The sequence below is a fragment of the Nuphar pumila genome, chromosome 3 (genome assembly GCF_984573655.1).
Source record: "Nuphar pumila chromosome 3, dmNupPumi1.hap1.1, whole genome shotgun sequence".
Taxonomy (NCBI): Eukaryota; Viridiplantae; Streptophyta; class Magnoliopsida; order Nymphaeales; family Nymphaeaceae; genus Nuphar; species Nuphar pumila.
Window position 1 is genome coordinate 106,218,080 of NC_143251.1, and position 13,630 is coordinate 106,231,709.

Sequence of the window (13,630 nt, forward strand, 5' to 3'; positions counted from 1 at the left end):
TTTTTAGAAAAGAAAAAAATATAAATATAAATAGCTAGAATAGTTTTTTTTAGTTTTGATTTTAATTTTTGAAAACTTTATAATAAACTAGTTTACATAGTTTTTGTTTTTACAAAATTGAAAAAAAATATATAAAATAACCAACCGGTTTACACGGTTTGGGTTTCTTGGAAAAAAAAATTGAGAAAATCATAAATAAATCGGCTGAACCGGTTTGAATTTAAAAAAAATAATAAACAAACCGGCTTGAACCGGTTTGCATTTGTTTCAAACCGGTTCCAGCCGGTTTGTTGCTCTTAAAAACCCCAAAAACAGGGAGCGGAAGGGCGCCTCCTCCCATTCACGTCTGAGTTTTTCTTTCCCTTCTTTCACTCTATTCCCTCTCTTTTCTCTTTCCCTCCACCATTGTCGGTGCCCTTTCCCTAAACTTCTTCTTCTTCCTCTTTCTCTGTCTATCCTCCTTCCGGCGATGGCAATGGTGGAAGCTCCTCCTTCCGGCGATGGCAGTGGTGGTGGAGGTCGCCACATTCTCCTCTAACCCTCAGATTCACGGTGAGTGCTGAGTACTTTTCTTTATCCTCTTCTTCTTCTTCTTCTTCTTTTTCAGAACTTCTTCTTCTTCTACTTCTTCCTCCTCTTCATCTTATTCCTCTGATTTTTCTTCTTCCACTTCTTCAGCCGATCTGTTCTCCTCTTCTTCTAATTTCATCTTCTTCCACTTCTTATTCTTCTTCTTCTTCTAATCTACATCTTCAGCATTTATTCTTCCACATTCTTCTTCTTTTTCCACATTCTTTTCAATCAATTCTGTCGTGAGGTGTTTGTTTCAGAAAAACTAAAAAAAATTTATATAGATCGTTGTTGTTTCAGATTTTTGTTTTTCATTGTCCGATCTTCTATTCTTTAGTTGATTCTTTAGTTAGTTTTCGTTGATTCATTCATTGTTCTATTTGTTTGTTACAGCATAGCATTTTCATTTCATAATCACATTAAATTTTCGATTCTTTCATTTTTTTGGTTTTTCTGTTGTTGTTTTTTTTAATTCTTTGTTTTCCCTGTTTGTTCATTTACCATTTTTTTTGGTTTTTCTGTTGTTTTTTTTTTTTTTAATTCTTTGTTTTCCCTGTTTGTTCATTTACTGCAAATCATTTTCTGCTTTTCTTCAGTTATGCAATTTTCCTGTTTATGCATATAGCATTCGATCGGTTGAATTTCTGTTTTGCATTCAATTTTTTAGTTTTCACCTGTTGTTTTCTTGTTTTTTTTTTAATACCGAATTCATGTGTGTTCAATGTTTTTCCAGGTTGAAATTCTTGTCTTTGTTATTCATTAATTGCATGATTTTTCATTCATTAATTTTCTGTTTTGCTTTCCTATGCTAATTAGAGTATTCTACTATTAGTTAAATGATTAGTTTACTCTATTGTTAGATACTAGTTAATTAAGTTGTAATTAGTTGTTAGTTGGATAATTAGCATTGTTAATTAGTTTGTAATCAGTAATTAGTTAGTTAGATTTAATTAGAATTCATTTTCATTTGAAATTGTCATTTAGAATTCTTGCCTAATTTTCTTTGTATTTTTAGCATTTAGTCAATTTAGTATAGTTTTAGTTTCTATCTCTGGTACTGCTCGTGTTTGTTTAATCTGTGCAGGATAGCACAAGATGGGAGCGGAAGCGATTACGTGACACGAAGTACGAAGAATAAAGTTTTTTTTACTTTTTAGTTTAGATTTAAGAATTTAATTGGGTTTGTAAATATTGCACTTTACGCCCTCTGCGAAGGGTATTCATTTGTTGTAATAGTTAGTTGTTTTTACTTTTCTTGAACACTTTACATTTCAATAATTCGGCAATAAAGAATAGTTTAGACTTGTGTGTTTGAATACGAAATATTCTCGTTCCCTGAGTTCGACCCGGTCTCATCCACTAGTGAGAACCGGTTTTTATTATTTGATGTCTGGTTTTCACATGTTTTTCATATAAAAATCTTTTCAAAATTACAACGATTTAAAAGAAGACATCAGCTGGTACTTCCAAAAAATCCTGCTTTCGAGCTGGTCAGTCAAAACAAAAAATCTAAATATTCCTTCCCAAAATATTCAGCTAAAGGTCGCATCAAAATCTATATCGAGTGAGTATTTCACACAGAATTCATGAAAACTTTGCCAATTTGCTAAAAGCATTTGTTGATTCTAAATATTCTTACTGCACAGAAGAATCACCTCTGATTACCTCTAGTATTCTTTCCAAAAAGGTGAAACTTTTTGCGAAAAATAGGTAAAATTCAAATCTTTTCCTGTTGATCAACCAAAAGGATGAAAGAAATATCCTCGGCATGATTAGCGAAAGAAATATTCAATGATATTGAAAAGCCAGGAGCGAATTGATATTGATCATGGCTATGGCGCATGTTTAAAGACGGCTTTCTGGCAATCAGATAGTGGAAATATCTTGAGCTATAAAAAAAAATTCACTCAATCCATGTCTCTTCCATTCATTTTCAAGCTGCAATCAAATATCTGCAAAAGGGATCTCTCAATTGTCGTCAAGATGAAGACGAATAGGCGAGCAGACCCCCGGGGCTAAAGAAGATTTGGATCATCTCCGAGATGAAGGAGTTCATGAAGGATCCTTATAGAGAAAGTTCAGATCACCGTCGAGATGAAGGCGAGTGTGATGAACCTGCCGACAAATCCTAAAAGATATTTGATTTTTGTTATCCTCTAAAGACCTTTTGAGCCAATATCATCAATAGAATCCCTCAGATGAAAGAAGGATCGGAACATCTCCAAGATGAAGGAGTTTGTGACGTACCCTTCCTTGAAAAAGAGAGAAAAGTCAGGACATCTCCAAAATGAAGGATGATGTGAAAAAGCCCGAGAAAGCCCAATGAATCAAAGAGAGTGCAAAAAGATCATCAAATTGCCGAAATTGCCAGAAGTCATCTTTTCTTATGCGAAATTCTTTTATCAATATCTTCTCACTACTTGTTTTTATGAAATTGAGAATATTTCTTCTCTTCTCATATTAAGGAAATGGATAGCTTTCTTAAAGAAAATCATCAGCGCTAAAATTTTGAATTTGACTCTTAAAACCGAGGAGTTAACCTCGTTGGAAGGAATACTCTAGGTAAAAGAGGGAATGTCTTTTTCACATACATACACATTTTAAAGCGTTGTGAGTCAACTATAATTTTATCTTATTGGCAAAATTTTTTAGATATTCCAAGAATGAAATAAATATTCAATATCCATCTTGATGCAACCTAGCGTTGTTTATATCTTTCAAAAGAGTTGCCTCATTTAGTTGAAGTATCTCTCCTATCCCATCACGGTTTCGAGAATTCTTTATGGTTATACCCACTCAGGTTAAGGGTCAAACCTGTACTTTCTGCGAGAGGTCTTTGATTTCAAAAAGCTATTTTAGTCTCAGCAATGAGACGCCCAAGTTCATCCCTTTTTCAAAGCTTTAGGGAACCCCATCTTTCCTCCTTTCACAAAACCCCTTTCGGATTTGTTCTTCCAAACTCCGAAGGTCCCATCATGGTTTCTTCGTTCGAGGATTCCATTTGGTTGTCCCCTTCAGGATAAGGGTTAAGCCTGAACCTCGCCCCTTGAGGTATCTTCCTTTTTCAGGTTTTGGTTAAACCTGAATCTCGTTCCAACGAGTCTCCCTCGTTTCGACGAGGTATTTTCTTCCAGTCCCATCATGGTTCTTCCCATCGAGGAATCCATGCTTTGTATATCCATCCAGGACAGGATCCTACTTGGGCTTCATCTCACGAGGCATTTTCTAAAAAAAAGTCCCATCAAGATCCACTTATATTCCTTCCCCCATTCAGGTTATCTTGAGATATCTTAGTCCCATCTAGGTTAAGGGCTAAACCTGAATCATTCTGAAAAGCTGATCTTGTCTCAACCATGAGACTTGATCAAACTTCTTATCTTTCATCATTTTGGGATCTTCGTCTAAAGTCCCATCACGATTTCCTCATTTCTATTATTCAGTCATATCATTTTCGAGGATTTCGTCTCCCCCAAGCCATTCAGGATAAGGTTTTTTAGCCTGAAAAGGCCATGTTGCGAAGTCATTCTTCCACACCCAGTTCAGATCTGCTGACTAGGGCATTTTTCAAAATTTGGAGTGTTTTCTTTCCCACTAAGCTCGGCTTTCAACCGGCTTAATAGCAAAGAGGGGCATTTGTAAATAACCCAAATTTTTTAAAATCTTTTAAATATCACATTTTTGCCCCTCATTTCATTTTATGAGCAATTGAGTCACTTTCAAACCAAAATTCCAGTACATTTCCCAAAGTTTTACTGAAATTAAATTCATTTTATATATCTGACTCAATTTCGGATCCAAATCCGATATCAGAATCCAAATCTGAGCATTGTCATCCAATTTTTAATTAAATTCTCAAAATTACCAAAATAACTTTTGAAAAGCTCAGACACTTCGCCCAGTATCCGTTTAGATCCATCATGTTATATTCCTCAAATTCAAGGTTTAAAGCTCGAATATTTTCTCAAAACTCAGGTCCAAACCCATTTTCTTCCAAAATTGCTCAGAAAACCTTTCCTTTGTAAATATTTTTGAAAATTTTGCAAAATTATTTTAAACTCCTTAATTTTTAGAATTTCATTCCAAAAAAACACAAAAAAATATTGAAATTCAAGAAAAGAACAAAAAAAATAAAAAATAATGAAGGAAATTACAAAAAAAAAATGTTTTTTTAGAAACCCGTTTTTGGAAAAGACTTTTTAAGAGGCCTTTTTGTGAAAATTTTTATCTTTAGTGTTTAAGAGTTGAGAACTCTCGCCTTCTCCCCTTCGCTTCCCCTCCTCTCAGACACTCTCAAAATCCTCTCTCGCCCAAACCTTCCTCCCAAAACCCTTCATCTTCAACAGCCACCTTCGTTCTCCTCCATCCATCCGCAATTGATCTCCTTCTCGAATCCTCCGCTCCCCCTTTAAGAGAATCACGCATGGGCCTCTTCAACCCCATCCGTCTTCACCCCTCCTGGCTTGGGCGTCATCTAGTCTTCATCCTCTCAATCCCTTCTCCTTCTTCACGGATATTTTTTTCCCCTTCTTATCTCTTCAATCTCCCCTCTGTTCTCCCTCCAACGCTTTTTCCCTCGAGCAGCTAAGAGTCAAAGGTGTTCGCGATTCCATGTAAGTAATCTTCTCTTTTTCTTTGTCTCTTTTCTTTCTTCCTTGATCTTTTGTAAAATTTCTCCTTATTTAGTTGTTTCTTTGTTTTGAATTCATTCCTTGATCCCTTTTTAATTTTTTCAAATATGCAATTGGTGAGGTAGACGCTGCTATGGCAGCGTCGTCCCACTTACTGCTACATCCATGGAATATATATTCCAGCAAATCTTTAATGGTCATTAAATTTGCATAATTTTTCGGATTGAAAATTTGTCTATATACATTTGTCATGTTTTATTCTCATCTGTTTACATGCGATTTCCCATTTACATTTTCTTTTCTTTGCTCCTGTTTATACCATTCTCCGATTTGCCAGGAGTCTTTGTTATGCTTTGATTACCTGTTAAGTTTAAATCCCCTTTTTCATGTGGGTCAGCTGCTGATCCTAATGGTCATAAATTCCTTTTTCTTATTTTCAGATGTCTCATCTTTGTTGCTATTTCACCACGTTTCTGTTAAGAATTATTACCTCCTTTTGATTTTCGGTAGATCTTTTCCTTTTATTCTATTGTTTTAGTCTTACTTTTGCTTTATTTCCATTCTACTCAGAAGCATCGTAGGTGGAATCAACCTGTAGGTAGCAGGATCGGTCCACCTGCTGCAATAGCCAAAAGAATTCTTTAATTCCAATATTTAGTTGTTTACCTATTTCCTAACATGTCATCAGTTTTATAACAAACATTCGCATCTTATGAGAAGATATAACGTTCATCTACCATCCTGCAAAATGTCTTTTGTTCCTGTGAAATGATTGTTATTATCTTTTCACAGACGTTGATCAGGTTGTTAGTGAAATGTCTCCTTTCTGCTTGTAAAATTGATGTGTGCTTGAGTATGTAAATTAGATAGGATAACATTGTTAGTGTCTCTGCATATGATAAGATAATAGATAGCTAATGCAATTTCTGTATAGCTTCACGGCTACCTCCAGCGTCTCAATACCCATCTCCATGTACATCTGTAAGTTGTAAATTAGCACCCATTTTCAACGTTATTGCTTCTATATAGTTTGTATAAACCAGTGTCCTGCGTTTTCAATCCAGCGTATACATTGGTTGTCATTTTACCTTGCATTATTTATCAGTTGTTACTGTATCCTCATTATGTTTGCCACCGCCTGTGGGTTGTTATGACACTTCATTTCATTATTTGTACATCCACCCCCTTTCCCCTGGTATCTCCCGGCGTATTATAAGCTTTACAGAAAGACCAAAGCTAAAATGTTGGCAAGCACATCCACGCACTATTCACCAATCCTGCTGAAAGCTATTTACCACCTCCGATCATGGTCCTGAGAATGAAGGTTAATGAAAGTAGGCAAATCTGTTAAAAAATTAATCAGCAGGATCAATCTGCTGGGTGCGTGAGCAACAGATCAAAACCTCACGGTAACTGTGTCAATGGTCCGACTACTTCAGAAATTTTCTTTTTACAGAACCATCAAGCCTGTGAGTAGCATATCTTTTCTCGTTTAGTTATTATAGTATGTTAACCTTGATCTGTCATGACATTTGCATTAGTCACCTTATAATTAGCTAAGGTTTAACAGTTTAATTCATATGGTTAGTTTACATATTATGCCAGCCAATGTTAAATTTTATCAAATGGATTAGATAGCATGTTGTAGTAAGCCTTGCTTTCCCTTATCAGATATTCATGTTATACACGTTAATCCAACTGCACCAGCACAGTTCATATACCTCTTTTTGCCCAGCAGTAGTCTGTTTGCATCAATAGTTCATTGCTATTCATTTTAATATGTCCTCTGTTCAGTATTGGACCTTCTGTGCCTATATTCCTTTTTTTTTTTATCAAGCATTAGTTACTGAATTCATTTGGGTGTCTATTCTGCGGATCAATTTATATCTTAGTCAAAGTCGACCAATGTTGCCTATAGTTTACCGATAAAATGCATGGTCCTCTGGTGTAGGGTTCTAGTTTATGTTGCATGAACATCAATTATCCTTAATCCTTGCCCTAATAGACAGAAGTAATTCAAATAGGTTGTTTTCTCACATGATGGGCTTGCTAAAGTAGAATTTCCTTTAGAAATTTTCAGAATCTAGTTCTCTCACTAGTAGATAGTTGAGAAAAGAAGAGAATTTTGTTCCTGTGTATGTATAAAGCTTTATGAGTATATTTTTAGTATATGCACTTATTGGATGGCTCCTAAAATATTAGAAGATTGGAATAATTGGCTTTTCATTTTGCTGACTGGGTATCAAAATATAAACTAGGGTAAAAAAAAAACTGTTAGCCAAATCATCATCAAATACAGGTGCAATTATTCTATGTTACAACCCTGCATCTATACCTTCACCAGCTTGGGAACGACCTATCCCAACACACTCAGAATTTGGATCGTCTCCTCTCTGCCTCCTGTTGTTTCTTAAGTTCAATCCTTATTAGCCTTCCATTGTGCTCATCTGCTTATCACCCTTCAGCACATTTAGCATCCAATATCCTTTTATCTCCATCTATAGCTTCCAGACCACCACCTACATCCCTTCGTATCTGCAATTCTGTATATATACTAGCAGCAACCTCTTTGGCCCTCACTATCTCCACTTTACACTACAAACTGACATCTTCATATTTGCTGCCCATCCTCAGTTCATCCATCTCTCATCGTTCATATCCTGCCGAGCATTGCACAACCCCACCTCCTTGCAATTATATTGCTATTCCCATGTTGCCATTACTTCCAGCATCATCATCCTCCAAATCATCAATTTCTAGAATTGCTGGGATCAACTGATTAGTGACACTAAGATCCCCCTTGAGATACTGCTAGAACTCATTAACTTGTTTTGCAAAAACCTATGTTATTGGCTGTATCATTAATTCCCTGCATATTCATCACATGTTCCGCATTTCGTTACCTGTACACTTTTCCATTTTGCACTCCATTTCACCATTTGCACTTGCCACATCCATTTCACCCCCTGCTACAGTTTCCCATTGCCTTGTATGCCATACTATTGTTGTGATGGCAACATCCTTTCATCCTACCCCTGTTCGACAAAACTATTTGCTGTCTCATTTTCTATTATTTCATCTGTGCATATCTACCACATCATTGTCATATTTCTAGCACATCATATCTTCACTAAACCCCAAAGGCGCTGAAAAGTGCCTTTTCATATGCAATTTTTCAGTAACTTAAGATGTTGTACATGTGTTTATTATTTCATTAACATATATATGTGCACCTCAGTGCCAACACCCTCATTCACCACCACTTCATCTGTGTGCACCTTCACTGCATCTTACCTTCACCAACTTCACTTCCAGCACATATGTTATTACTGCCACAATTAGCCTAATACATCGGCAACACACATTCATCCTTTTGCTGAAAGTTCAACAATAAATCCACACCAAACATGCGTGCTGTATAACATACCAGAAATTTTAATATCTTATCAGCTCCCAACTGCCACCCGGCGTTCCTGTAGCCCCATCACCATCCATTTTCCTGCTGTTATATGGCACCCATACAGCACCTTGTTACCAGTATACTCTGGCCACAACAGCACCAATTTTCACTGCCAAAACATCTTATATATAGCAGCACACCCTCTGCACCCCCACTATGTATCTCCCACAAGCACCACTCTGCTTACACCACCATCATTCTCACCCACCTATGTTATCTACATGCTACATATATAGATATATATACATAGGAGTATATGTAAATATATGCACACACATGTGTGTATATATATATATATATATATATATATATATATATATATATATATATATATATATATATATATATATATGTATGTATGTATATTGGCATGCCTGTATATATATATGTAAGCACATACGTACACATCATCTCTTGTCTTCTCACATTCTAAATATCTTGGCACATGAGCATTTTGCCATTAACCTCCATATGATATGTGCAATGTTCTTCCATTTTTATACTAACCAAGTGTTTGGCAGGGAATATGTAGAAAAGGTCGTTACTCAGAATTATAAATCCAATTTTATGAGTTGTAATAGTTAGGTCTTAACGAAAATTTACATTTTCTGCATTAGATAGAGTGAATGAGCATGTAAATCTCATAAATCCTGTGTTTTCATCTCATTTTTTTCTTTTATTTCAAAATTTCACAAATGGTGAAACACGAATGGCACGTGCACCATTCTAATAGGAGGTGGTTAATCCTAAGTTGATGATTTGCATCAATGACCATAGTCAGGATGTGAACAAAACTTAGGATTTTCATCTTTTATGGAAAAACACTGATCCACACTGGATCCTCTTCAAAAATCATCATATTTTCAAATATTTTCTTCTTTTATTAGAGTTTAACTTAAAATTAACTCAAAATATATATCAATGGCCATAGTCAGGATATATTGAGAGTTAATTTCATTTTAAACTCTATAAAAGCACAAAAATATGTTCTATTCTTCACCTGAATTCAAATATAGATTATCATATAATACATTCAATGACCATAGTCAGGAGTGTATTATATCATTAATCTTATTTACATTCATTTAAAGAATAAAATATGATTTTCAAATCCAATTTCAAAATTCTTTTAATTCATTCATCATTTAGGATAGAACTGCATTATATTTTTAAAATTCTTTTCCAAAATCCAAGAAATCTCAAATATCTCTCTTCAATCTCTATTTTAATTCTTTCTTCTATCTTATTTCAAAGATTTAAAATTTCAATTTCAAAGTCCAATTTGACTTTGAAATTTCAAAATTCAATCTTTATATTCAAAATTCCATTTCCAAATTCAAGCTTCAAATTCAAAGTCCAAATTCGACTTTGAAATTCATTTGTATTCTCAAATTAAATTCCAAATTCATTTTCAAGATTCAAATTCAAATTCAAAATTCAATTCAATTCTATTTTTTTCAAAGTTCAATTTAACTTTGAAACTTCTGAGTTATCTTCTGATTTCACATTCGAAATCAAGTTCATCTTCAAATTCAAAATCAAAGTTTGAGATTGATTCTGAATCTCGAAGCTTGACCCTTTTTAAATTCTAAATTCAAACTGGGTTTTCAAAACCCATATCCATCTTCAAAAAGTCCCATTTAGACTTTCAGAATCCAAATCCAAAGTTAGATCCTAATCCCAACTTCGATCCAGATTTCCAAATACAAATCTCCACTTTTGGATCTCAGACTTCAGACCCAATCCCCATTTAGGATCCTAGATCCACAATTCAACCTCATCTTGGATCTCATATTATAAATCCAACATCCATTTTAAATTCAGAATTCAACCCCATCTTGGATCTCAGATTATAAATCCAACATCCATTTTAAATCCAGAATTCAACTTCCATCTTGGATCTCAGACTTCAGATCCAATTCCATTTTAGGATCCAGAATCCAATCTCATCTTGGATCTCAGGTTTCATATCCACAATCCATTTAGGATCCAGAACCTAATTCTACTTTGGATCTCAGACTCCAGATCCAATTCCATTTTAGGATCCAGAACCCAATTCTACTTTGGATCTCAGACCTCCGATCCAAATTTCATTTAGGATCCAGAATTCAAATTCCATCTTAAATTCTGGATTTCAAATTCAATTCCCTTTTCAGATCTCATCTGAACTTCCTAAATCCATTTCTATTTCTAAATACCGTTTGGATTTCTTAAATCCATCCTGAACTCCAACTTTCAAATCAATCCCATTTCTCAATTCTATTTAGATTTCCCAAATCTCTTTCAGATTTCAAACTTCAAAGCCAGAGTTCAACTCCATTTCAGATATTCATTTCCTTTCCTAAATCCAAGTTTAAAATTCAAGATTCAAAATCCATTTCTGACTTTGAAATTTCCTATTCTTTTCCTTTTATCCCATCTTCAAATCATTCTCTCTCAGAAATCAAGATTTATTCTTTCAACTCTAAATTACTTCAAAGACTTAGAACTTCTCTAATCTATCTCAAGTTCTAAGTTGGATTTTATCATTCAGAAACCATTTCTTCACTTCATTATCAAGTCTACCTCAGAGAACTTAGAAATTTTCAAAACATTTTCTCAAAAGAGCACACATCCTTGCATTACACAGGCATGATTCTTTGTGCATTTAGACTTAGGATAAATTCTTAGATAATATTTAGGCAAAGAGGGAGAAACCACAAGAGAGGAAAAATTTTGCGATGATCACAATGGGGTATCGATATCGATGAAGGAGACGAGGAAGGAGAATACGACAGCTACACAACCAGCGATGGTGATTCAGGCGTATATTGTTTAAACATCATGTCGATTTTCTTCAAAATGTGTCTCTTTTATGGTGTTTATGTGATTTGTGTTGTATACTGTGTAACAAAATTTCAATATCGTTTCTTGAATATTATGCTAATGTCAGTGGAACATCCACAAAAAGCAGTGTCTGAAAACTCAGCAAAGAGCTCCAAGATAACATCAAATAGATGCAAAACAAATATGCAGAAGGGAACACTATCAGTAATTTTATACATATGAAACCACTATCAGTAATATATTTACGTATGCCATGGTATGTATGTTAACAAGTTTATATTTGTTGCAAACAGACTATATCTGATTTCGTCAAGTATATTCAAAGCAACGCAACAACCAATACTAGACGCATCATCAACCCTTATTTCATGGTATATCGGTTCTATTTTATGTTTATTTTGTTTTTTTATTTACTCTTGTTGCTTTGTGTTTTAACATTGCTATTATCACTGTTTCGGTCAACAGAGTATCGTACGTCGATTGCTATACTCTATTGGATTTCAAGATGGACTACCATACTGGGTTAATGATGATCATTACGGAGACTTTTGGTCAAGTGAAAAAGTAAGTGAACAAACCTCTTGTGCAAGGTTACGGCATAACAATCCTAACACCATTTGTACGATCAATTTGCAGGTATTGATTCCTACACTCTGGCAAACTGAAGTGCATTGGGACTTATACATGATGGATTTAAAAGAAAAATGGCTATGGTGATGCAATTCATTGGAGTTACACAGTGGTGTACGTTGTGACATTTTACATTTCGTAAGTTTCCATCTAGAAGGATATCTTATCCTGTACAGAGGTCAAGAATTTACTTTCTTCTGCATGAACCATAGGTAAGATTCGTCAAAGATGCTTTCGGTGTCAACATTGGCAAGTGGATCTTTCGCTCAGCAGAAGATGCTCCTTTACAAAATAATGGCGTCGATTATGGCGTATTTGTAATGAAGTATATTGAAGCAATATACAATGAACGAGGATCTGATTTCAACGTTGTATGCTGATTTTGAGTAATATTACCCTCTATTATTGGGGACTCAATGTATAAATTGGTCACATTACATTTTTGTTGCAGGTTGATATGCCTGGATTTCGCACAGAACTATGCAGAAAATTGATGGAGTATCTAATTGTGAAAGAGGAAAAAACTCAGCTGGCAAGAATACCTATAAGGCAATGAGCGACGGGACCCCCCACACAAGAGTAATTTGATATGCATCGACTTCCAGTAGATTTTATAGACTGTACAACCAAATTTTGTATAAACAATTCTTGTAGACTATGTATACAAATTATGTAAATATCACTAGGTTCAAATAAATAAAATTTCAATTTCACTAAACATGACAAATAAGTTGGATTGTTATATGGTAAAAGCAAATCGTTGTTATGTTTGGCCTTCGTAATTAAAAATCGTAAAAGCGATTAGTGTTGTGTAAAGTAGAAACGAGATGTTTTCTTTAACATGACTTTCTATAAATGTATAAACCTATTTTAATCAATGTAGCACACAAATGTCACTGAATAAATAGTTGTAATGATTGGCTTTCATAAATTAATATCGAACAAGCGTTTATATAAGGCTTAAACAATTTGCACAAACATTCATAAATGACGAGCATGATTTGCAATGAGGTCTGTCTTTAAGACAATGAGCTTTGTCTAAGTGAACCATAAGTACCATCGTGATTTATACAATGACGTATGAAGGCTACGTGCTATCACGATTTGCTTTTACGGGCAATGTCTATGTCAATGCAATTTCCTAATCGCTTTTACGGGCGATTGAAGTTCAAGGTTTAAGGATTTTGGGTTTTACTTCAAGGATATAAAATGAGTTAAATTCTTAAATACAAATCGATTTCGTTCATAAATACAAACAAAGACATATCGTTATCGTCGTAACTTCGTAACTACAAATCCACATGATTTACAACCACATTCATACAGAAAAAATATTAGTATTTAGTTACAATATCAATGGGAGGACAATTTCGTCCAATGCATATCTATCTTTTAGAGACTCAAATTTTTACAGAAGAGATCACCAAAACATTCATATCGTTCATCGTCGCATCCTTTTATGCTGAGGATACATCCTCTGCAAGCAAATGAGCTCAAGGAAAATGGCAGCCCACTG

At 34.6% G+C, this 13,630-nt stretch overlaps 1 protein-coding gene across 6 annotated transcripts in view; it reads left to right on the plus strand.

The window, feature by feature from the left end:
* The first annotated feature begins 4,865 nt into the window (after positions 1-4,865).
* The window catches only part of LOC149843206 (putative UDP-N-acetylglucosamine--peptide N-acetylglucosaminyltransferase SEC), a 105,264-nt gene continuing 96,499 nt past the window's right edge, over positions 4,866-13,630 (plus strand). For all 6 annotated transcript variants that reach the window (XR_016430854.1, XR_016430855.1, XM_089999650.1 and 3 more), the window contains exon 1: positions 4,866-5,180. The gene's annotated coding sequence lies outside the window, so the exon portion shown is untranslated. The remainder of the gene's footprint in view (positions 5,181-13,630) is intronic.